Source organism: Anabrus simplex, chromosome 4 (assembly GCF_040414725.1).
Source record: "Anabrus simplex isolate iqAnaSimp1 chromosome 4, ASM4041472v1, whole genome shotgun sequence".
Taxonomy (NCBI): Eukaryota; Metazoa; Arthropoda; class Insecta; order Orthoptera; family Tettigoniidae; genus Anabrus; species Anabrus simplex.
This window is the reverse complement of record NC_090268.1, coordinates 219,036,247-219,063,477: the sequence shown is the minus strand read 5'-3', so window position 1 is coordinate 219,063,477 and position 27,231 is coordinate 219,036,247. Positions and strand designations below refer to the sequence as shown.

The window sequence follows — 27,231 nt, the reverse complement described above, 5'->3', positions numbered from 1 at the left end:
AGGCTTAGGATTTGAAAGGAAGCGACCGTGGCCATAATTAAGGTAAGCCCCAGCATTTGCCTGGTGTGAAAATGGGAAACCACGGAAAACCATCTTCAGGGCTGCCGACAGTGGGATTCGAACCCATCTCCCAGATGCAACCTCACAGCCGCATGCCCCTTGACTAGACGGCCAACTCGCCCGGTAATCCTCTTCATCTGAGTCCATTGTCCTTGTTTGAACATACTAGAAACCACCTAAATATATTACCACAAATTGATATAATAAACTACCTGTATATAGAAAAAGGAAGTCAAGTTTAACATGTTTATTAAGTGTGGACACAATGTTAAATGAGACAGTATTCAACATTTGACATTTAACATGTTGATGGTGTCACCAGTTAACATTGAACACTTTTAACATTTAACATGTTGTTGTTAAATGTTAATCAGTGGAGACCGGCCTTTAGTCTGAGATTAGGGAAAACTATCTTTCTAATTCTAAATGGTGGACCTATTCGTATTCTTCTACCAAAAAAAAAAAAATCATTTAGATAGTGATAATTGATATGGTGTCTGTGTGCTTCAAAGTGTCGTGTGATTTATATGCAATTGTATTTTGAAAGAATCTGTGCATGGCTGCGGTAACATTTGGCTAGATCTTGGTGTATAACAAAACTTATAGTGTGACAGATGGAGCAATCTGTACACTGTTACACAGAAGAAATAGTGACTTGCAGGGATGGTGGTGGTGATTATTGTTTTAAGAGGAAGTACAACTAGGCAACCATCAGTTTATATAACACTAATCACAGAGAAAGAATGGAAGGGGTCCGACACTTCGAAAAATGGAGGTATCGGCCGAAGGAAGACAAGGGGCACAAAGGGCATGAAAATGAAAGACTCCCTAGGAATCCATACGTAATACTGTTGGGGTCTGAAAAGAACACGTGTTGACCAAGGGAGGTCGGATAGGATAGATGAAAGTGAGGAGCCTGACACAAGTGGAAGCAATGCCAGAACTCAACTGAGGGCCCCGTGATCGCCAACCCACGCTCCAAAGTTCAGAGCCCCTGGGGCCCCTTTTAGTCGCCTCTTACAACAGGCAGGGGATACCGTGGGTGTTATTCTACCTCCCCCACCCACAGGGGGGACTTGCAGGGATTAGCTTTGTTTGTAACTCAGGGGTTTTATTGTACCAATACCTTCCGATTCATGCTGTGGATATCTGCTATCAAGCAGTCTACACCAAATTGTAGCTCGTCCATGTAGGTTAAAGACATCATTGTTTAGAGTCAATAGAGTTGTTTTACTCATGTTCTTCAATGGGGAAAATCCTATTATATCTTTAGTGTTTGAACGCTTCATTTCTAAGTTTACCATCATGGTTGGAAGAGCTACTATATCATATGTCAACATACGATTTAAGAGTTTCCAGTAAGGAAGGCTTAACATCACCGGGGCTGTTCATTGAGCTGGCGTAATCATTTCGGGTGTACTTCATTTTCATCGAGTGCTGAACATTAGAAATTGTCCACCACTTCGAAACTAAGGCAACACGTTATGTTTCATAGTTCTTATGAGAGTGAATAAATTGAGGAATTTCGAACCTTAAATTATTTTTAAACATTCCAAATGATGTTATAAATATAATTTTAACAGTTTTATAATGTATTTCCATCTATCCAGCGAAGTGTAATCTAAGAGAAAACGTTATTTGACAAAGTGAAATTTCGAAATAATCAGCTGGTTGTTCTCTTTTGCTGTGGGGCTGTCCATCTATTCTAGCAGAATATGTGTGATTCTAGTTGTTTATATGATGAGTACTTGTTCGCGAAGCATTTTCATCGGTACAACAGTGATTTTCCCTATGATGTTACATTTATCATGTTAAATTACCTACCACCGTTTGCAAAATATGTACGTGATCTTTTCGTAATTTCTGGCTGATTGAACCAGATATTGTGTAGCTCTTTCAGTGGTATCAACACAATAATTTAATGTGACGCTGGGCTGAGTGGCTCAGACGGTTGAAGCTCTGGCCTTCTGACCCCAACTTGGCGGGTTTGATTCCGGCTCAGTCCGGTAGTATTTGAAGGTGCTCAAATACGTCAGCCTCGTGTTGGTAAATTTACTGGCAGGTAAAACAACTCCTGCGGCACTAAATTCCGACATCTACGAAAATCGTGAGTTGGTTTATCGTCGAAATGAAGTTATTGCGTGCTACCCTAACCTTCATCAGTCGGCAGCTACTGCGCCCACGACGTCCACCACCTTGGTTTTGATATTACGGTCTGATATATTGTAGTCGGTCTTGACGCGACACTCAGCGAGATATCGAGGGACAGCTATTAGAGCTCTCCCTAGCGGATTGACCTGAGAACTACCGATTCTGTCATAAGAGCACGTTTATTTGTGTGTGAAATTTTTGGTGTTATTTATGCGTTTTCAGTGAGTTGAAAAAATTAAATAGTAGCGTGTGTCATTTCTTGATAAATCCTCTCAACATGAGGGGAAATGTATGTGCTGTATTGGCTGCAGTAACTATGAAGTAGAGAAGAATGCGCGTTCTTTCTTAAGTTTCCCTCGTGTCAAGAAAATGTAAGTAATATTATGTTTGCATATATATTCCTCCAGTGACAAAGAGATTTTTATAATATTTCATAATCTTCTGACCTGCTCGACCCATATTTTAACTGGCTTAAAATATAATGCGCATATTTCATTGTATAGTGCAGCAGTTAACCTTCAATACCGATGTGTTGTTGTAGGTGTGATCTGTGGGTTATTTAATTCAGGAAAATACATATGCATATGTGTGTGGCTGGTTGTGTTCCAAATTACCCCATTTGGAATGCCGTAATTCGTTGTCAAGCACTGAAGAAAATATGGGTGATTTAAGAAATGTACACGTTTTGTTGAAACAATATGATGATGCAAATTTGCTTTACCCTAATGTAATGGCACAATGCAAGTATTGCTTATAGGGAAAGTTTCAATGTTTTCGAGGCTAATTTATAGATTATCTTTCTGTTAGTGGGCTTCAAGTTAAAAATGAAAATTGTCCAGCTCTTAAAAGTAAATTCATTTAATCATGAGTGTAAGGAATGTGCCGATATTTTTGTTGACAAGTGTTTTAATATGATGATACAATGCTTTTAAATGAGAAAAAAAGAAAAATCTAGTCGTGAACGTTCAGGCAGGAATTCTAAAGCTAAAAAAGTAATGAATAAATGAAGGTTCAAGCCCTTTCACAGCAGTCATTTCTCGTCTTGATTATATGTTTGTTAAATAATTCTCCATTCATTTTTCCAGAATTGCTTTAGCAACTTTGAAGTTAACATCTTAGTAACACTTTCTTTCTAGACGTAATTTATTTATCCATTTCCGTATATACATTTCCATTGATATTTAAATTTAGCGCGAATTTTCATGTCAAGCCACTAGGAGCGCCACTTGCGACGCGTCTCCCATTTTAACCACGCTAAGTCCGGAAGTGTCGCGTATTGTCTCTACTGTATTAGATCAAAGAATACAGGAATTTAAAAAGTTCAAGCTGCAGCTGAAGTCAAAGGTTATGGAATAAGCGAGTCTATGTTTACGAAAATGTGTTTCCTTTTGGAAAAAGTTCATTTTAACATTATTAGACGAAATTACGGGCAATCAGAAAAGAATTAAATAATATATACAGACGCCAGGACAGACGTAAAAATAAGGGCATGTCCTGGTAAATACGGACGTCTAGTAACCCTAAGGTCCTGGTCGCCCCTTTGCTTGTCACCACATCACTGATCTTGTCCACCCCAACCAGTCCAGACATCCAGGCGCATAGCGTTTACACAGGAAACTAGAGGTCTAACGCTGTTTTTTTTACACTTGACTTTACGTCGGACCGACGCAGGTAGGACTTATGGCGACGATGGGAGAGGGAAGGAAATGGCCATGGCATTCATTTGGTACATCCCCAGCATTTGCTTGGTGTGAAAATGGGAAACCACGGAAAGCATCTTAAGGGCTGCCGACAGTGTGGTTCGTACCCACTATCTCCCGGATGCAAGCTCGCAGCTGCGCGCCCCTAACCCCACGGCCAACTCGCCCGGATAACGCTGCTTCATGGCGGCTTACGCCCTCAGGCCCCCTTTGCCTGTCCCCAAATCACTGTTCTTGTCCATCCCTCCCCTAACCAATGCAGAACAGAGGCTTAACGCCACTTCGCAGCAGCTCTAACCTGGGGTCTTAAGTCCCCAGACCCCTTTGCTTGCTTCAAATTCCTGTACATGTTCACCCCTACCCTAACCAATCTAGCCTATTGATCTTGTCCAAGTCAATGGTGTTTACACAGCATACTAGAGGCCTAATGCCGCTTTATGGCGTTTCTATCCCTTGCTTGCACCAAATCAAGTACAGTAGAGACAATACGCGACACTTCCACGAACCTGCTACGCAGGCGTAGCAGGGGGAGAGGTGATACTCCCACGTGGCGCGTCCCAGGTGGCGGATAGGGGGGTCCTAACCGGCTTGCCGGCGGACTTGAGGGAAATAAAATACCTCTCGCGGACCAAACACACTACCCCCTGCGGGTGGGGGACGCACATGTAGAATACACCCGCGGTATCCCCTGCCTGTCGTAAGAGGCGACTAAAAGGGGCGACCAAGGGCTGACTGAATTAGAACCATGCAACTAATTTTGAAACGTACCATCACGCGGGGAACACCGTAGGTTGCCTGTACTTGCGAGTAGTACCACTAAATTCGGTACGAAATAGGTTTGTGATTAGTAGAAGTTAAAGCCTGGCCTGGTGGATTCCAGTACCCGTGCGTCGTATCCATGTGTGCAACACCGCGGGTCTGGGCGTAGCCTGTGAGTTGTACCACTATATGAGCAGCACCGTGGGTCTGCGTTGCCTGTGATTAGTACCCACTATGTGAGGAACACCACGGGAATACCGGCGCCCGTGTTTAGTACACCTAGGTGGGGAACCTTCTCGGTTTGCGTTGACTCTGAGTTGGGCCATTGTGTGAGACACACCATAGGTCTGCGTTACTTGTACGTATTACAATACTTGTGAGTAGTACCATCTTTTGTGGAACACCGTGAGTCTTCGCTACTTCTGATTAATACCTCAACATGACTCATACCATGGTTCTATTTTACTCGCGACATGTACCATTCTGTGGGGCCTTAGACGTGGATTTTGCACCCCCTTTAGACACCAAGCATCATTGTGCTTCATAAGTGGTTCCTTGGTCGGTAGTAATGTTATTTTCGATCTGTATTGAGTCTGATCCACTGGTTTTTGTTTGTTTGTTTTGTGTTTTGTTGAGTTCCTGTCCATCCATTCATTCTTCATGCCATATTTTATTTTTATTTTGGTCAGTGGATGCCTTTGCAATTTTTGTTCTTTCATTTCGTACCATAAGGGGCCGATGACCTTCGATGTTAGGCCCCTTAAAACAACAAGAATCATCATCATCATCAATACGCGACACTTACGGATTTAGCCTTGTTAAAATGGGAGACAATTCGACGGTGGCGCTCCTAGTGACTTGACCTGAAAAGTAGCGCTAAATTCAAATATCAATGTAAATGCATATACGAAAATGGATAAATAAATTACGTCTAGAAAGAATGTGTTATTGAGATATTAACTTCGAAGTTACTGAAGCAATTCTGGATAAATAAATGAAGAATTATTTAAAAGGTTATTATTCAAAGACTGAAATTAAACATATAAACAAGATGTGAAATGGATTGCTGTGAAATGGCTTGATCTTTCATTTATGCATTACTTATTTTTGCTTTGTCATTCCTGCCTGAACTTTTACGGTTAGATTTGTCTTTTTATTCATTTAAAAACATTTTATTCTCACATTAAGACACTTGTCAATACAAATATCGGCACATTCCTTACACACATGATGCAATGAATTAACATGTAAAAACTGGACAATTTTCCTCTTAACACGAAGCCTCCTAACAGAAAGGAAATCTATAAAATTAGCCTCAGAAACATTCAAAACTTCCCTATAAGCAATACTTGCTATTACATTAGGGTAAAGCAAATTTGCATCATCATATTGCTTCAACAAAACATGTACATTTCTTAAGTCACCCATATTTTGATCAGGATTTTTAAAGTCGCTAGCCTGGAAATGATCTGAACAGATCTTATAATTCTTATACAAGCGCAGCGTTCCTTCTTTATTGTACACCTTATTCAAATCACTTCTGAAACATTTCAAAACCCACAGATCACATCTACAACATCACATCGGTATTGAAGGTTAACTGCTGCACTATACAATAAAATATGCGTATCATATTTTGAGCCAGTTAAAATATGGGTCGAGCAGGTCAGAAGATTATGAAGTACCATAAAAATCTCTTTGTCACTGGAAGAATATATATGCAAACACAATATTACTTACATTTTCTTGTCACGACGGAAACGAAAGAAAGACCGCGCATTCTTCTCTACTTCATAGCTACTTCAGCCAAACACAGCATATACCTTTCCCCTCATGTTGAGAGGAGATATCAAGGAATGACACACGCTACTATTTAATTGTGTCAACTCACTGAAAACGCAACATTAACACCAAAAACTTCACACACAGATACACGTACTCTTATGACAGAATCAGTAGTTCTCAGGTGCATCCGCTAGAGATAGCTCTAATAGCTGTCCGTCAATATTTCGCTGAGTGTCGCGAATTGTCTCTACTGTATTTGCCCCAACTAGCTAGAATAACATAGAGAGGCGGAAGCGCTGCCTGGGTGAAGCTAATAGAACGAACGTCCGCCATGTTTCCTGTGGTCACACAAGCAAGCGAGCATGGCTTTTGAATAGAGAAAAATGTAGAAAATACGCATTATAGAATCACTTGGGCAGAATTAAAGACCGTTAGCCGAAAGCTTTACAGCATTAAAATTCATAGACTGCGAATACAGCCACTTTATCACATTGCGGCACGAGGCCAACATCACGATCAGCTGATCGTAGGGTAGTTCGAAATCGTTGCACTGTACATACGAATAGGCCTCGAAATCGGAACAAGAGCGTTACTCTGCTTGGTTGTTGTGGTTAAGCGTAAATTACAATAAAAACCGTGGACATAAATATTTATGACAGAAATCCTTAAAATGAAAGGGACCAACAATAGTCTACACCCTCATTCTGATCATTTTAAAAGGTATTGCTTCCCTATGAGTACTGTCTTTATTTATTTATTTCTTAATCTGTTTACTCTCCAGGGTTGGTTTTCCCTCGGACTCAGCGAGGGATTCCACTTCTATAGTGCCCTGGAGCTTGGGACTTCGGGTCGGTGATAAACGGGGGGGGGGGGGGCAGTAACTCGTCCAGCCGGCCACACCTGATATGCTGAACAGGGGCCTTGTGGGGGGGATGGGAAGTTTGGAAGGGACAGACAACGAAGAGACAAGGAAGTGGCCGTGGCCTTAAGTTAGGTACCATCCCGACATTTGCCTGGAGGAGAAGTGGTAAACCACGGAAAACCATTTCGAGGACGGCTGAGGTGGGAGTCGAATCCACCTCTACTCAGCTGACCTTCCGAAGCTGAGTGGAGCCCGTTCCAGCCTTCGTACCACTTTTCAGATTTCGTGGCAGAGCCGGGAATCGAACCCAGGCCTCCGGGGGTGGCAGCTATACTCACGCTAATCACTACACCACAGAGGCGGTCCATGAGTACTGTACCACTATAATTGTTTTATGTAATTATTTATTACAATATAGGGAGCATATCATTTTGTCCGATTACCGTATCATACTGGGATTACTAGCCGAAAGCTAACCTTGAAAGTTGTCCATTATGAAGTGTAATCTAGTTTTAAATACCAATGCAACTGGCATCTAGAATAAAGGCTGCATAAATTTCACAAATAGCAGTAAAATGCTGTATTTACCATGCTTGATGTACGTTTGTCCGAAATAGGTGACTTTTCGTGGTTACGTTTCCTTGGCGGTAGGCGCTCCATTTTCTTTGTTTGTAAATGTCAAGGAAAATTGAATAGGGTTAGAACGGCATTTGCCAATAACCGCTGTTGGTCATTTGTTTCATACATGTACTTATCTTCGAAATGTACAGAGCGTACGCGACTGTATTTGTTGGAATGCCATTTATACCTTTTCGTCCTCACAACCCATTGTTCCGTCAATCCCTTGTTCTTTAAAGGAAATCTGAAATGTAATCCGATAAATAGTTACCGTGTCTATCAGTACATCCGATGTGTAAGCATTAAAATGGATTTAATTACGAACAGAAATTAAAAAAAGTGATCTCGTCTATCATTCATTAATACTTAGGCCTATTTAAAATACGATATACCCTTGGTTTTATTACTCCGATTAGTACAACCGTACACTGAGCATACGGCTGGCATTCTTGAAAGCGAGAATTTATATTTTCACTTCTTCAAAACTTACGAAAACTTACGAAATTAAATTGCCATGCACAATTTTCCTGTCATCTCAACACATGTTCTCGCGCCAACTCGCTTTGTTTTGACAACCGTTAATATATTATTATTAGAAAAGCGCACGAATGTGCATTACAAAGATTATTGACCGTTTTAGTCTTTGCTATAATCGCATAGAGATTTGTTGTTGTTTTTACATCTTGTGATGTGATATATGTCACAGAACTGATCACACAGCGAACACTCACATTTTTCATTTGGGTCGTGATAAGACATATTTTTACATATTTTATGGTGGTACCCGTGTACTGCTAGTTTTATTATTTTTATTATCACATGTCTTAGCTTCTGGTTGGCGTTCGTCCAATTTCGATCCAACATGGCATCTGTGCTGTAGAACTCTAGCGGAATTTCTTCTCTCTTCTTCCGCCTCTCCGCTAGGTGTGCTTCTACATTCGTTGTGGATGGCAGTGGTAGTTTTATCCTCAGTTCTTCAATAAGAAAGGGTTCCCGTGCTAGTTCGTATGTTAGGCGGGAACGCGTGTATTTTGAGATGCCCATTATGGTCTTTAGGAATTTTGCCTTAACTCCTTCTATGGTGGCCAGGTCTCTCTTTGTTAGTCTTTCCCATATCAAGTGGATTCCATAGGTGAGTATTGGTAGGATCGTTGTGTCAAATAGGCGCATGGCTGTTTTTAAGGATAACTGCTGTAGATTGTTGATGTCGTACATGGCTTTTATGGCTGCAATTGCTTTGTCTTTTATGTGCAGTCTGAACTTCCCAGTAGTCTGCAAGGTTATTCCCAGGTATTCGAATGAGTTTACTATTTCCATTTTGCCGTCTTCGTATTCTACGTTGTCGTTTGCTGCATTTCGTCCGCCTTTCCGAAAGACCATCTGTTGAGTTTTTGTCCAGTTTATTTTCAGACTGTTATTTCCTGCCCATTCAGCCAGCGCTGAGAAAGCGTGTTGGAGCTCTTCCTTCTGTGTTGACCCTAGGACCATGTCGTCTGCATATATGTAGATCACTGCATCCTTTGCTCTTTCTCTGATTGCTTTTGTTACATCCGCGGTGGCAATGTTGAATAGTATGGGGCTGAGTGGATCACCTTGCAGCACTCCATTAGTTTGGGTGATTTTTTTTGTTTTATGGGTCGCATCGTCTATGGTGATCTGGTTGTATGCCAGAATATTTCTTATTAGAGCTGTAAGGGTAGTATTTCCAATCATAGTTTGGAGTTTTGACATTAGTTTCTTCCTGTCTATTATGTCGAAGGCTTTTGTATAGTCTATGAAGACTTCATAAAATTTTTCCTTGTGAAGCCGTTGTGCTTCTTCTATGTCATTGAGTAGGTTTTGAATTGCATGCAGGGTTCCTCTTTATCTTCTAAATCCAAATTGCTCTTCTGGCATTTTGGGGTCTACTTCTTCAACTATCCTGTTGGTTGGGATTCTTGTTAACAGCTTGAAGATATTGCTTTCTAGAGCGATTCCTCTGTATGAGTTTGGGTCTTTGGTTTCACCTTTCCCTTTATAGAGGGTTATAATTGTTGATTTTCTCCATTCATCAGGAATATTTCCTAATATAGCTGCCCTTTATCAACTTCCTTCCGCAGGGAGCGCTGATGTCGGGCATACAGCCCCTCTGTTATTCTAGCTCGTTGATTTGCCCCGCTGCCTGCTCGTGGTTACGTTTCCTTGGCGGTAGGCGCTCCATTTTCTTTGTTTGTAAATGTCAAGGAAAAGTGAATAGGCTTAGAACGGCATTTGCCAATAACCGCTGTTGGTCATTTGTTTCATACATGTACTTTATCTTCGAAATGTACAGAGCGTACGCGACTGTATTTGCTTATACTGCCTGCTCATTCCATATTCAAACGTGTAACACGACTTACAAACAATCTGCCGCTAAATGGCAGCACCAGACGGACCTACTTATCGCGTGAATACAGCTAGATAAGCATACAAGCAAAATTTTGAATCTGAAAGTAACAGGAAAATTAAAGAATTGTACGCATAAAGTGGTGCTCTAGAGAGTGCTTGCTTCAGGACTTTTAGAGAAAGAGGTTTCGACGAACAAGAAAACCTGGAAACTTTGTTTGTATGATACTTCCCCTCATTACTAAGTAGAGGTTTCACGAATCTGGCCACCAGAGTTTCTGACACAAGTTCCTGGTGCTTATTGTTAATAAAACGCTTTAAAATCTTACACTGGCACAAAGAGGGTAGAACATAGTTTTTTTTGTAGTCTGGAGCAGACTTGTAGATTTCTTTCAGTACGGTAGAGCCGCCTCAACAAATTTCTTTAGCGTCATAATTAGGCCAATAAATCGTTGCTGGGGATAGCGCAGTTCATCAATGGGGTTCATTAACTGAGGTGGAAAAGTTATTCAAGCTGCATTCTGTTTTTTCTTCGATTACACGCACTAAATAACCACACACTAATGCATGGGAAGCAGTTTCTAAAGTGACACACACCGAGCTTGATAGCTGCAGTCGCTTAAGTGCGGCCAGTATCCAGTAATCGGGAGATAGTTGGTTCGGGCCCCACTGTCGGCAGCCCTGAAGATGGTTTTCCTGGTTTCCCATTTTCACACCAGGCAAATGCCGGGTCTGTACCTTAATTAAGGCCACGGCCGCTTCCTTCCAATTCCTAGGCCTTTCCTATCACATCGTCGCCGTAAGACATACCTGTGTCGGTGCGACGTAAAGCAAATAGAAAAAAAAAGTGACACATACTGACTTAGGGGGCTCACGAACATCTTCCAGTAAATCAAGTACATACTCAGCGGCATCACTGGTTCTGTTTCGTCAAGTCCGGGAGAGGATACTGAGGCAGAAAATTTTGAATTTTTTTTGTGGATAACGTTAGCACCATCGATGAACATTAAAATACCGGATTTCGGAATTCTCTTTATGGAATTCTGAGCAGCCCGGGAGTCCGTCATGTCATTGCACCCTCCTCCCATTCTTATAGAACTAAACATGGGTTCAACTGGATCTCCTGAAAAGGCCCGTGTCCTGGCATGAAATGCCACGGCATTCTGGTTTCCCTTTCTTTGATTTGCAGAAAGGCACGCAGCAGTACACCATTTTCACTGGAAACAAGTACAGTACTACCCTACTTCCCGCTATTTCATTCCGACAAGTCTGGAGCCAGTTGGTGCTGCCACCTGCTGTGGGACCACGAACCTGCTACGCAGGCGTAGCAGGGGGAGAGGTGATACTCCCACGTGGCGCGTCCCAGGTGGCGGATAGGGGGGTCCTAACCGGCTTGCCGGCGGACTTGAGGGAAATAAAATACCTCTCGCGGACCAAACACACACCCCCTGTGGGTGGGGGAGGCAGACGAATAATACACCCACGGTATTCCCTGCCTGTCGTGAGAGCCGACTAAAAGGGGCGACCAAGGGATGATTGCATTCGAACCATGAAACTACATGTGCTTAGTACCACCACGCGGAGAACACCAAGGGTCGCTTTTACTTGTGCGTAGTACCACTATATTAGGTACGAAATAGGTTTGTGATTAGTAGCACACAGGAGCACCGCGCGGTCGGCTTTTGCAGTACCTGTGATTAGTACCACCATATGAGCGGGACCATGGGATGATAGCTACCATGGACCTGCCTTACCTGTGATTAGTACCCACTATATGAGGAACACCACGGGATAGGGAGAGGTCCCTGTGGTTAGTACTCTTATGTGATGAACATCATAGGTTTGCGTTGCCTGTGAATGGCGCCGCAGAGTGAGAAAAACATAGGTCTGTATTAATGTCGAATTTCATAAGCTTTGAGTAGTACAATAATGTGTGGAATACCGCAAGTCTCTGCTACCATTGCTTAGTACCGCAACAGGACAGATACCATGGTTCTACATTACTAGCGATAAGTATCATTCTGAGGGGCCTTTGACTTGTATTTTGGACCCATTTAGACACCAAGCATCCTCGATTTGCTTTTGGAAGTGGTCCCTTGGTCAGTAATACTATTAACTATGATAGTTTTTGAGTCGGATCCACTGATTGTTTTAAATTCATGTTCATTCATTCATTCATTCATTCATTCATTCATTCATTCATGCGTTCATTCATTCTTCATGACATTTTTTATTTTGGTCAGTGGATAATTTTGAACTTTTATTTTGTCGTTTCATTTCGTACCGTTAGGGGCCGATGACCTCGATGTTAGGCCCCTTTAAACAACAAGCATCATCATCATCATCCTGCTGTGGGTATTCGTAAACGGAGTGTTTCATTTAGTGCCGTGTTAAAACGTTGTAATGAGCAGGCAGTATAAGCAGCCATCGGATGCAGATCGAGCAGGCAGTGATTTGCCCAAATCACTGGTCTCGTCCACTGTCCATTCTTACCAATCTTACCATAACCATAACCAATCTAGACCAAGGAAACGATGCAAATCTCTGCTTTGCAGTGACGCTAACCTGGCCCCATTTATATACTCGTCCCAAAATCACGGGTCTTGTCCACCCCACCCTAACTAGTTCTTCACTAGAGGGATTGGCAGCCTTGTTGACCACCCCAACCGCGTCTCCCACGAGAAAGCAGCGACAAGGAAACAAAAGATAGTCACTCCGCGATCCGCGTGGAGGCGATACACAAATATTGGTGAGCACAGACGGTTGCTATAGTCGATATTAATTAGGGTTAGGAGGGTAATTGTAAACACCTTTATGAGGTTCCATATCTGTTACTTCAAAAAGTGTATTCAAAATTAGATTTAAATATTTCTAGCCATACGAATGAAATATTGGGGCTTATGGATGTATGTATTTGTGAAACCAATAATACAATCATATAAATAAACAAAATAAACAATGTTTACAATTACCCCCACCCTTCAGGGGTAAATGGAAACACCAATTTACTTACAGGATAACACTACTTGAATAAAACCACGGGAAAATGTAAACAAAATACAGAAATTATATGATATACAAAACTGGAGGCTGTAATACGCTGTTTACATTTACCCCAATATAAATGTTTTAAGCTACTCATAAATTTTTCATTAACATTAGGAGAGGTTTTATTGGATGATATTCATGATAATGAAAACACACTAAGAAAAGAAACAGAAAATGGTAGAAATTGGCTCTGTAATACATTTCAAAACACAAATAAATAGGCCTATTTTTTCTCATTAATATTCACAGACCCAGAAAAAACATAAAAACGTTTACGATCATGTGACTCTACATTTGGGGCTAGTAATACACCTTTTACCATTGAATAATGAATTGTAGAAACAAGATGTTTGTAGAAACAGATGTTTCTACAATAACAAAAGTTGTGTTGGTGATATTTGTGCTTTTCAGTCCAGTCACAATGTATTCACTGTTTTCCAACACTGAGTTAACCACACAAATATACGTGTAATGTTTTTTTTTCCTATTACCCTCAAGAAAATCAACCAAAATATAAGAACCAGGAGTTACGGACTCAGGACTTGGGCATTCACAAATTATGTCTTCTGTTGCATCAATTTCGAGTTCTGTTCTGATGTCTTCTTCATTTTCAGCGTCTGTCAGTTCAATGCTCTCGACATCGGTGTTGTTTGTCTCAGGTTTCTTTATACCCGTACTTTTCTTCATTTTAACAGTTTTTATACCTTTGCTGCCTTTCATCACACATGTTTTCTTGTTTAACCTTTTCTTCTCTGCATCTTTCAATTTATCTAAAACCTCTGTAGTTGTTGGCACTTCTCTGTAGCTCAGTTGTTTCAGTCTTGGAATCAGTGTTTTCTTTACATCAACTGCTGCTTTTGAATCTCGAACACAGTTCCCCATAACGTTAGAGAATATCTCAACAACACTTTTTGGAGTAGGAATACAAAGCTTTCTCGGTGATGGCTGCCTGATTCTGGTGGATAAGTCCAGAACAACACTTTCAAGTCCCATATTAGATGTGTGTCCAGTTTCAAAAGAAGTAGAGGTTGTGATCACAGTCTTTATAGGTGTCCTTGGGGTAAATTTCTATGAGAATTAGAAGACAATGGCGTGTTAGCTGAATGCGAAGTAGATGGCAGTGATGTATCAAATGAGCTTGAAGTAGATGGCATTGGAATATCAGCTGAAAGTGAAGTAGGTGGCAGGGTCATATCAGTAGAGAGTTTAGGCTGTTTGTAAGATTTGTACCTTAGCAAGTCATTTGGGTCAAACAAATCTTCTGGGAACTTGGATGAATCAACAGGAAACACACCAGTGTTCATAAAACCACTCACTACATTTTTTGGTGTTACTGCTGCATGTAACACTTCTCCAAGAAGTGCCCCAAACTGTTCTTTTGTTAGGCGACTTGGACCCCTGCCCATTTCAGTTTTACCATTTTCCACCAATTTTTTGTCCCACGTAGTTTTCACTGGACCAAACACACATTTATCCAGTGGTTGGATTCTGTCTGTCAGGTGACTAGGCAGTCGCACAAGTTGGATATTGTTATTTTAGCAGCTTCTACTATTGTAATACTTATGTGACTGCTATGTCTATCAAATGTGAGCACTGCTGTCTGATCAGGCAAATTATGATTGATTCTGATATTTCTCGCATGAGGAATGAAACAACATGTAAACCAAGAAAAGAACTGCGGCTCTTCCATCCATCCATTTTTGGATGCTGCATACTGGGTACCTGGATAAGCTGCCTCAGATGTCCACCTTGCTTGTACTGCAGCACCCTTAAATACTATCAAGGGTGGCAAAAAATGGCCATCAGCAGACACACACAGCAAAACAGTGGTTGACTCCCGGCCAGAGCCTCCTGATACTCGACTAAGTGCCTTACCCTTTTCGCCAATTGCTCTCAGTCTACTAAGATCATGAGAAAAGCCACTTTCATCACAATTGAAGACAAACAGAGATTTTTCTGGATACTTAATTATATTTATCGCACAATCTTATTAGCTTCGCATAGAAATCATAGACTGCAGCTGGATCACCAGCACATTTTCTAGATTTCTGCAGATGTTCAGCTTTCTTTAATGACAGATTGGGATGGCGCTTCATAAAGGACTGGTACCAGTCTTCCCCTGGTATGCCATCTTTAAAGACTGAATTTATGTTGTTTGCCTGTACATAATCACCAACATGATTTTTCAATTCCTGCTTATCACACGGGTACCCAATTTGTGATCTTGCTATAAGGCAAGTGACTATTTCCTGTTCAACGCCAGATTTCAGAACTGTAGATCTTCCAGCACCTAGTGTATCAATGGGCACTTTTCTTCCCTTTATGCGATGGTACAGAACAGAAATGGGAACACCATAACGTTCTTGTGCCTGCCTGTATGTGCAAATGTGATTAACAATATCATTAACTGCATTCTGAACATCTGCTTTTGTATAGGACGGGTCTTCTTTTTTTTTTTTTTTTTCACATAGGTTCTTGGCATCTTGTTCCTGTTGAATAAATGAATATACTAAGTAAAACAATCTGCCAAGACTCTATAAACTTTGAAAATTTTAAATAGGCTACATAGGCTACCTACAGGTTTCTGTGACACGAATGAAGATGTTTACATTTACCCCCGATGTAAAATTATTGGAGGTAATTGTAAACACCAATGTACTTCCATTCTAACCTATTCAGTATCATGTAAACTTTTCTTAAACAGTTGTTTAATCTCCCTGCTTTATTATTATAACTGTAATGTTTCAACTAACCTTTCTTTAGTATGCCTTATTATTGTTCAAATATTTAGTGGTGATTATAACATTCACTTCAGTCTTGAACATGAAAAACAAAAGCTCACAACATGAAACAGTTCCACTACATGTGTTGGGAAACTATTTGGAGGGAAAGCTAACTTCCTGTATTACACAGTGCTGCCTAGAGCTGCCAACTGTTACAAATATGAACCAAGTTATAGACCATGTTTATAATTACCCCTTGTTTACAATTACCCTTCCTGACCCTACATCTTTCCTGATTGTTCATTGAATTCTTTGTGGTGCATTGTTGAAACGATTTACCACTGCCTTTTTTTCGGAAACTAGGCTTTGGTTGTTTGTCCTGAAAATCCATAGAAGGTTTCTTCCTGTGGTGGCTGTACATTTGGGAGGTACCGGTAGTTCACATTTATTATGTTCATGGTCTTCTTGATAAGTTCACTTGCTTGATCAGCTTACGTCTGTAAGAAATGGCGTAAGAAACCTGGCTGTTTCATTTGGACCATGACGAGCGGTTTCCCATGTTGTAGACTGTGGACGAGGCTCATATTAGACTGAGGAGTAGTGAATAGTTTCTGCAGATTGAAATATGCTCTGGTAACAGACTTGTCTGAGAGTGAAGTGACTTTACCATTTTCTTTCAGTTCCTTGACATTTGCAATGCGAGGAGAGTATTTCTTTGCCAAGTTTGCTTTCTCTCCAGAAGAACTAGCATAAGTGTGCATACTTCACACCTATCCTTTTTTGGCTGAAAAAAATACCAAATTATATTCTTGGTTGAATATATCAGTGTATTGACAGGATTCCCTGATCCACTCTAAGTACATTCTGTACATCCTGCTTGTTTCTTTCCTTCTGTAATATACTCTACGCAAGGAAAAGTTGTTGATATGCTCTAGCACCGACTCCTTAATTTAATTGTACAGTATATTATTCCCTCTGTTGTATTGCATCATTCTCATATCGCATGACAAAATTCCATCTGCTCCCAGTTTTTTCATTGCAGTCTTTTATTTTTTTGCTAGTTGCTTCACGTCGTACTGACACAGATAGGTCTTATTAGGTCTTATGGCGACGATGGGACAGGGAAGGGCTAGGAGGGGAAAGGAAGCAGCCGTGGCCTTAATTAAGGTACAGCCCCAGCATTTGCCTGGTGTGAAAATGGGAAACCACCGAAAACCATTTTCAGGGCTGCCGACAGTGGGGTTCGAACCTACTATCTCCCGAATACTGGATACTGGTCGCACTTAAGCGACTAAAGCTATCGAGCTCAGTTCATTGCAGTCTATACCCACATATCTGTAACTGAGAGGGAATGCAGAAACAATTTCTGACACACCTTGTGGGTGGGGGACGCAGATGAAGAATACACCCACGGTATCCCCTGCCTATCGTAAGAGGCGACTAAAAGGGACCCAAGGGGCTCTCAACTTGGGAGCGTGGGATGGCGACCACGGGGCCCTTAGGTGAGTCCTGGCATTGCTTACACTTACTTGTGCCAGGCACCTCACATTCATCTATCCTGTCCGACCTCCCTTGTTCAACTCTTGTTCTTTTCCGACCCCGACGGTATTAGAGCATTCGAGGCCTAGGGAGTCTTTCATTTTCATGCCCTTCGTGGCCCTCGCCTTTCTTTGTTTGTTACTTCATTTTTCGTCCGACTCGTTGGCTGAATGGTCAGCGTACTGGCCTTCGGTTCAGAGGGTCCCGGGTTCGATTCCCGGCCGGGTCGGGGATTTTCACCTTAATTGGTTAATTCCAATGGCCCGGGGGCTGGGTGTTTGTGCTGTCCCCAACATCCCTGCAACTCACACACCACACATAACACTATCCTCCACCACAATAACACGCAGTTACCTACATATGGCAGATGCCGCCCACCCTCATCGGAGGGTCTGCCTTACAAGGGCTGCACTCGGCTAGAAATAGCCACACGAAATTATTATTATACTTCATTTTTCGAAGTGACGGATCCCTTCTTTTTTATTATTTTCTCTCTCTGTCTACCCCCAATTCGGGGGGATGCAGACGAAAAATACACCCACAGTATCCCCTGCCTGTCGTGAGAGGCGACTAAAAGGGGCGACCAAGGGATGATTGTAATAGGACCATGAAACTACTTCCGATTAGTAGCATCACGCGGGGAAAACCATGGATCACCTTTACTTGCAAGTAGTACCACTATATTAGGTACACAATAGGTTTGTGATTAGTAGCAGCAAGAGTGGTTCACTGTGGGTTTCCAGTACCCGTGATTAGTACCATTGTGAAAAACACCACGGGTCTGGCGTTGCCTGTGATTAGTACCACTATTTGAGCGACACCATGGGTCTGCATTCCCTGTGATTAGTACCCACTGTATGAGGAACACCACGGGAATACCGGCGCCCGTGATTAGTACACCTAGGTGACAAACACCATAGGGCTGCGTTACCTGTACGACGTACAATACTTGTGGGTAGTACCATCATGTGTGGAACACCCTGAGTCTACGCTACTTCTGATTAGTACCCCAACATGACAAATACCATGGTTCTACTTTACTTGGACAAGTACCATTATGAGGGGCCGTTGACCTGGGTTTTGGACCCCTTTAGACAGCATTCTCGATTCAGGATTGTGCTTTAGAAGTGGTCCCTTGGTCAGTAATACTAGTTTTAGGGTCGGATCCACTGATTGTTTTCAATTCATATCCATCCATTCGTTCTTCATCACATTTTTTATTTTGGTCAGTGGATGTTTTGGAATTTTAATTTGTCATTTCATTTTGTACCGTTAGGGGCCGAGGACCTAGATGTTAGGCCTGTTTAATCAACAAGCATCATCATCATCATCATCATCATCATCATCATCATCATCATCATCGCACATTAATGTTATTCCCTTCAGGTGTTTGGGAATATTTTCTTCTATATTCAGTCACATTTTGGATCCGTTTACTGTTAACTTTTTTTGCATGTCGGCAGAAGAATTCTCTGTCTGCTCTGATCTTCCGTCTGCCGAAACTGTTCAAAGATAGCCTTCCTATTTTCTTGGTTAACCTTATTATGATATTTCAGCCAGCCTATAGCTTCCTCTGTGGTAGTGTGTCAGCCTCTGGATCCCAAGATCTGACCCCCTGCGAGTGGGGGACGCACATGTAGAATACACCCGCAGTATCCCCTGCTTGTTGTAAGAGGCGACTAAAAGTGGCGACCTAGGCGCGGCCATGGATTGCTGTTTGGTATAATGTATTGGACCGCCTGTGTATGGGAGGGGCTGAATAAATTCACAGGTAATCCCTGCCTGTCGTTGAAGGCGACTTAAGGGGTCATGTGACCATGGACCCCTCTTTATTTTTTATTGTTTTTTTGAGGGTTAGTTGTAGACCATTTCAAAATTTTTGATGTGTGTGCTGCTCGGCGATGGAGCTCCTATGTGTGCGACTACGCTCGAAAGCCTGTGTCAGTAACCACCCAGGAAGCGGTGAGTGGGAGTGTCATGTACCTGGGCAGTAGTATCTGCCTGACAACACAGGTCCCCGCACAGCCGAATGCCAGATGAACATATTCTTATTAATTATTTTTATTTATTTTTACCTATATTTAGCGCTCTGTACACACTATGGGGTACATGCTATTACGGGTGACTGGAGGAAGGGAGTCCTAGTACTCATTGCCTCAGTCATACCGTATTAGGCATTGTCCAACATCGAACCTCGGGCAGTACCGGCTATGACCAGGTGGGTATTGCCTTGGCTGCTTGGTTCATCTACAGAGACCCCCTGATTGGAGTGGGTAGCATTCGGGGAGGATGATTTCGGGCATGGCGTCAAAACAACTCCTGCCACCTCGAGTAGTTTGCTACCCCGGTCTATAACTTTTGATTCCCTAAGGGGGCAACCCCTTGGGAAAAAGCCCAGCGTATTAGGCTGGGTTCCAGCTTCCCTAGGTTCGTCGTTGCTACCAGAACCGATGGGCAAGATTTCAAGCTGGTTAAATTGATACTTTTCGGTCGTCACATGGAAGGTGTATACGGTGAACTTGAGGATGTAAAGAAAATGCGCAATGGTGGTTTGCTCCTGAAGACGAGCACTGCGCTTCCAAGCCGATCAGTTGCTTAAGATGTAGATGTTGATTCCCATAGGGAACCTAAAATATTTGTCCCGAATGAGTAAATTTATAATACCAATATAATGGTCCGTTATTGGACATTATAAATTTTCCAGCTAACTCATTCTTGGTTGCCTGCGTTTCGCCCTCGTGTGCTAAGTTAGGCTCGTCAGTTGGGACTTAGCACACCACCCTATATATATATATTTTAGGTTCCCTATGGGAATCAACATCTACATTGGGTGGTGTGCTAACTCCCAACTGACGAGCCTAACTTAGCACACGAGGGCGAAACGCAGGCAACCAAGAATGAGTTAGCTGGAAAATTTATAATGTCCAATAATGGACCATTATATTGGTATTATAAATTTACTCATTCGGGACAAATATTTTAGGTTCCCTATGGGAATCAACATCTACATCATTTGATGGCCAGGCAGGCATCAATTTTTGAAAATGAGACATAGCTCTCATAGTGCATTGGCACTGCTGGTGGCTTCAAGTAGCCTATGCAGTGGCCTCCACGGTATGCACTAGCCTTGCGTCTTATTCTATATTTGGGTGGTGTGCTAAGTTCCAACTGACGAGCCTAACTTAGCACACGAGGGCGAAACGCAGGCAACCAAGTATGAGTTAGCTGGAAAATTTATAATGTCCAATAACGGACCATTATATTGGTATCAGTTGCTTGGCATCAAAGAGGAAGAATAATAATAATGTTATTTGTTTTATGTCGCACTAACTACTATTTTACAGTTTTCGGAGACGCCGAGGTGCCAGAATTTACTCCCGCAGGAGTTATTTTACATGCCATAAATCTACGGACATGAGGCTGATGTATTTGAGCACCTTCAAATACCACTGGACTGAGTCTGGATCGAACCTGCCAAGTTGGGGTCAGAAGACCAGCGCCTTAACGGTCTGAGCCACTCAACCCTCCCAAAGAGGAACAGAACAAACCTTGAATCTGGTTCGTGCATTTATTTTACACCGTGATCTTAAATTCTGAACACCGACGATGAATTGATGGAAGACGTGAAGCACCGTGGTGTGACACATGTCCGGTGCATTACGCACAAAGTCAACGGTGAAGATGTTGCCACGGGTGCATTCATTGTCTCCTTCAAATTGTCAGTGTTGCCAGAGAAATTCAAGGTAACAACCTAGCGTTGCAATTTGAGGCCATACATCCCGCCTCCTATACGGTGCTATCAATGCCAGAGATTCGGACACATGGTATCTCGTTGTGGGAAAGTAGCTCACAGCGCAGAGGAGTGCACACCTCCGTACAAGTGCACTAACTGCTCTGGTCTTAATTCTCCTCGGGATCGGAATTGTTCGACCTATCTGAGTTAGAAGATGATCCAGGAGATCAAGACCCTGGATGGTCTTTCCTACCAGGAAGCGCGCCGTAAGTTTAATTCTCTGAATGCACCGGCCAAGACACTAGACTTCAGCATGATAGCACAGTCTCTCCCAGGTTCCTCATTTTCAACTGGAACACCTTTCCAGAAGATTGCTGCGCCCAAGGCGTCAGTTGCTCCTGTGAGCAACGCCGCAAAGAGAACGAGCTCGAAGGAGGGTCCATCCCTGCCTTTGACCACGAAAAAGCCTGTGCTGGCTAAGAAACCTACGCCGGCACAGCAGGGAAAGAAGACAACATCTCCTTCCCCAACGAGGTTGGCGAAAGCCGCGCCCAAGCCGGTGCACGCGGCATCGTCGACCACGGCTGGGAAATCACCTCACAGCCCGTCTAAACAAGAATCGACGGAGAGGAAGAAGAGCGCCCTTACTAGGCATTCTTCCACACCTGCTACACATGGGGCGTCACGCCCTCCACCTGGAGGGCCTGATTCTGCGGCAGCGGGTGTTCCTCCTGGAAAACCTGCACGCCCCCGGACTACGTCCAAGAAATTCTAGGCATGTATCACCTCGTCTGGTGACTAGGTGATGCACATGGAGCATTTATCTCCATCTTCAGATGGGGATGTGAGTGTAGGTTAGGTTAGGTAGCATTACTCTGCTCCTAACCTAAACCTCAGAAGTCCACACTCGCAATATGGCACTGTTACAATGGAATTGTAACGGTTATGATAGGCATCTTGCTGAGCTGCGCCAGCTAATTAGCGAGTATTCGGCGAGTATAGTCTGTATTCAGGATACAAATTTCAGACCAGGTCAGCATTCGGTCTTGAGCAATTTTCGACTATACTCGACAGAACGACATTATGCCCACTGCACTTCCGGTGGTGTTGGCATTTTTGTCCGTTCTGATACCTATAGTGAAGAGCTTCCATTAAGAACCCCGCTGGAGGCTGTAGCTGTTCGCGTTCTGCTGCCAGCCATAGCAACAGTGTGTAATGTTTATTTTTCCACCAGGTGAGACTTAACATCATTGATGTCACTAATCTTATAGATCAGCTTCCACCTCCCTTTCTCTTATTGGGAGATTTTAACGCCCAACACCCCATATGGGGCTCTGAGATGCCTTGTCCCAAGGGGATGAGAGCTGGAAACATTAGTAACAGACTGGATTTATGTATTTTGAACAGAGGGGAACCAACTCACTTTTGTGTACGTGACGGCGCATATTCTCGTATATGATGTAGATGTTGATTCCCATAGGGAACCTGAAATATTTGTCCCGAATGAGTAAATTTATAATACCAATATAATGGTCCGTTATTGGACATTATAAATTTTCCTGCTAACTCATTCTTGGTGCATTGGCACTGCTGGTGGCTTCAAATAGCCTATGCAGTGGCCTCCACGGTATGCACTAGCCTTGCGTCTTGGGTGGTGTGCTAAGTCCCAACTGACGAGTCTAACTTAGCACACGAGGGCGAAACGCAGGCAACCAAGAATGAGTTAGCAGGAAAATTTATAATGTCCAATAACGGACCATTATATTGGTATTATTCTCGTATAGACGTAAGTCTGTGCAGCCGAACATTGGTTCCGCTGTTTCGGTGGAATACACACGATGATCTTTGTGAGTGACCATTTTCCCATCATCCTTAGTTTGGTGAAACAAAAATCCGTCGAGGCTCCCCCTCGATGGATTTATAAACATGCTGATTGGCCGAAGTACACGTCCCTAGCTGTCTTTAACGCTGATACCACGTGGATCGTAGTCGGCGAAATAACTTACATAACACAAGTTATCCTGCCTGCTTCTGAGGAGTCCATTCGTTCCTTCTCCCGGCCTCCTCGCCGAAAACTCGTTCCTTGGCGGAACGAAGAAATTGCAGCAGCTATCAAAGAACGCCATCGAGACCATAAACGTTATTTAAGGTAACCTACTGTGGCCAACTTGGTAACTATTAAGAAACTGCGCGCTGAGGCGCGAGTTCTTATTCGCCAAAGTAAGAAAGCTTCGTGGGAGAGATATGTGTCGTCTATGATGTCACATACTCCATAATCTCAAGTGTGACCAAAACTTCGACGTATTGCGGGTATCCAAGGATAATCTTCTGTACCAGGAATTTCCATTGCAGGCAGTGTCGTCACTGAACCACTCTTGATTGCTAACACTCTAGCTAGTCATTTCGCGGATGTGTGTGGCTTTGGGAATTACCATCATGATTTCCTCGCTCTGAAGCAGGATGTAGAACGTCATCACCTTAGTTTTGCCACTCAAGCTTCAGAGGACTACAATGTGCCCATCCGTGGAGTGGGAACCCCGCAGCGCCTAAGCGCTTTGCAAGGACATGTCTCCTGGACCAGACAACATCCATAACCAGATGTTGAAACACCTTAGTGAGGACAGCCTTCTATATCTCCTTCGTGTGTTCAACCGAATCTCGATAGCAGGTGATTTTCCGTCTTCGTGGCGAGAGTGCATAGTAATTCCTGTCCTCAAGCCTGACAAAGATCCTAAGTATGCAGGAAGTTACAGACCGATTTGTCGTACAAACTGCCTGTGTAAGCTATTTGAGAGGGTGATAAATCACTGACTTGTGTGGTGTCTGGAGAAACAAGGACTCGTGTTCGAGTACCAGTGTGGTTCTCGAGCTGCTCATTTGACCACTTACTAGTTGGTACGCCTGGAGAGCTCTATCCAGGATGCGTTTCTCCGCAAACAGCATTTGGTAGCTGTTTTCTTTGACTTACAGAAGGCCTACGACACCACATGGCGATATGGTATCCATTCAGTCCTGCATCAGTGGAGATTCTGAGGTAACTTGCCGGTATTTATTGCAAATTTTTTGTCCCTCCGTCTATTCCGTGTCCGAGTAGGGAGGACATATTCGCAATACCACGTTCAAGAAAATGGAGTCTCACAGGTTGTTAGTGTCACTCTGTTCATGATTGCCATAAACAGGATTGCCGCTGCTGCTGGTTCAGCAGTAATACTGTCGCTATCTGTGGATGATTTCGCTCTGCACTATAGCTCGTGTAGTATGGCAACGCAGAGCGACAATTACAGCAAGTTATTAGGAGAGTGGAGCAGTGGACTTTAGGACATGGCTTTCGGTTTTCTACCACAAAGACGTCTGTTGTCCACTTCTGTAATCAACGTACTCTTCACCCACATCCTGAAGTTTATGTAGGAAATGTCGCTCTTCCCGTAGTTGCCACTCACCGATTACTTGGGCTCCTTTTGGATAGTAAATTATCGTGGGAGACACACGTGCGGGAGCTAAAAGTGCAATGCACTAAGAGGCTTAATCTCTTGAAGTTTCTTAGCAACACTAATTGGGGAGCTGACCGCACGGTGCTCCTGCGATTCTATAGGGCACAGATTTTATCCAGGTTAGACTACGGCAGTGGAGCATATGGCTCAGCAAAACCAGGCGTTCTTGCGAAGCTGAATAGCTTCCACCACAGCGGTGTTAGGTTGGCAACGGGAGCTTTTCTTACAAGCCCCGTGGCTGGCCTGTTTGCTGAATCTGGTGTGCCACCTTTACATTTGAGGCGCCAGCGGCTCCTTTCGTCATATGCTGCAAATTTGCGACAGATGCCACTTCACCCAAGCTATCCTTGCATATTCAACAATGGACACAGTCTACTGTAGGGTGCTTGTCCTTGAGCAACACGGCCGGTCGGTGTATGCTTGGATAGCAATTACAGGTTGTTTCACGTACCTTCGGTTCCTTGCCTTGTCAGACAACCAAGTGGGGTAACTCTGTGGGTAGTGGGACATCCTGAAATAATCCTGGAACTGCACACTGGCCCGAAGGAAAACATGGATCCTTCGATTTACTGGAGGCTCTTTCTGTCCGTTGTTGGCCGCTGTCCAGGTTCAGTCGTCGTCAACACGGATGGTTCAAGGACAGAAATGAAGCTGGGCTGTGCATTCGCTGTCGACAATAATAGGTTTCTTTTTGCTTTCCCGGAAACCTGTAGTGTGTACACAGCGGAGCTCTATGCTATGCGTGAAGCTCTATGGTACGCACTGTCAGATGAGCGCCGACACATTCTTCTGTGTACTGACTCCTTGAGTTCGCTACTTGTTTCCCTCGACACCCTCTGGTACAGCGGATCCAGGACCTGCTGGCCGGGTGTTCAGATGCCGGCACCAGAATCACGTTTATGTGGCTCCGTACCCACATGGGTGTGGAGGGAAATAAGCTAGCAGATGAGGCTGCCAAGTAGGCAGTTACTTTGCCCCCGTTGCCTTACAAGGTTCCAGCAAATGATATTTGCGCTCAGCTGAGACATGTGGTTATGTCCCATTGGGAGATGGAGGGGCAGGCCATTCCACTTCCAAATAACCCGAGAGCAATAAAAGGAACAACGAAGGTATGGAGGACTTCCCTTTGGGCTTCGCGGAGGGAAGCAGTGGTATTATTACGTCTTCGGATATGCCACGGTATCCTGACTCACTCCCATCTATCAAAAGGAGAACCCCTTCCAGTGTGTACTCGCAGCGATTATTTTACCATGGTACACATCCTTACGGAGTGTGTGGACGTATCGATCTGCGCCGTAGTCTTAACCTCCCGAATACAATCTCCCTTATCTTGCGAGGTGTCGAGCAGTCAGCAGAACTTGTCATCTGCTTTATGAGGGATGATTGGTCTGTTTTATAGTGTGTAATGATGTCCTCTGTGCTAGTGTATTTGTGTCAGTTGCGCTTTTATCCTATTGACTTCATTTTAGTTTGTGTTGCGTATTTTTATGTGTTATTTTAACATCTAATGTAAATTACGTATATCTTCTATATATATATAATAAGAGTTTTGTCTGTACATTGCTCAGAATTTGAAAATAATGGTATTTCTGTATCGGTCATGTCCATAGTAACATGAAAATGCACTTTTTACTTTTCCGTAATTTCTGTCTGTCTGTATGTATGTATGTACACGCATCACGAGAAAACGGTTGAAGAGAATTTAATGAAAATCGGTATGTGAAGTCGGGGGATGAGCCTCTACAATCTAGGCTATAAATCATTTTGCTCACGCTGAGTGAAATGGTAGTTCAGGGGAAGGCCTAAAATTGAATTCTCAACTATTAATGTTATTAGTGGTCTAATGAAAATCGGTATGTGAAGTCCGGGGATGAGCCTCTACAATCTAGGCTATAAATCATTTTACTCACGCTGAGTGAAATGGTAGTTTAGGGGTAGGCCTAAAATTGAATTCTCAACTATTTATGTTATTAGTGGTCGTATTTTTAAAGAAAATGGGTACCGGTATGCAAAGTTGGGGAATAAGTTGCTACAATCTAGGCTATCAATAATTGTATTCACGCTGAGAAAAATTGTAGTTTAGGGGAAGGCGTAAAATTCAATTCTCAAATATTGTTGTTATTAGCAGTCCTATCTTGATGAAAATCGGTACGCAAAGTTAGGAAATAAGTCGCTATAGTCTAGGCTGTAAATTATTTTATTCACGCTGAGTGAAATGGTAGTTTAGGGGAAGGCCTAAAATGTAATTCTCAAATATTTCTTATTAGAGGTGTAATCGATGAATGCTACATAACTAAGGTTATATAGTATTAAATTTCCTATTATTCATGTCTTATACATTCTTACCGTACTGGCTATGATCACAAAGATATTCATGAATTTGGATTTTTGTTACTAA

The 27,231-nt window shown here is 42.9% G+C and overlaps 1 protein-coding gene across 6 annotated transcripts in view; it reads left to right on the top strand.

Moving 5' to 3' along the window:
• Positions 1 to 13,001: 13,001 nt before the first annotated feature.
• Positions 13,002 to 27,231, top strand: part of LOC136871784 (zinc finger protein interacting with ribonucleoprotein K) — an 87,131-nt gene continuing 72,901 nt past the window's right edge. For all 6 annotated transcript variants that reach the window (XR_010859823.2, XR_010859822.2, XM_067145367.2 and 3 more), the window contains exon 1: positions 13,002 to 13,048. The gene's annotated coding sequence lies outside the window, so the exon portion shown is untranslated. The remainder of the gene's footprint in view (positions 13,049 to 27,231) is intronic.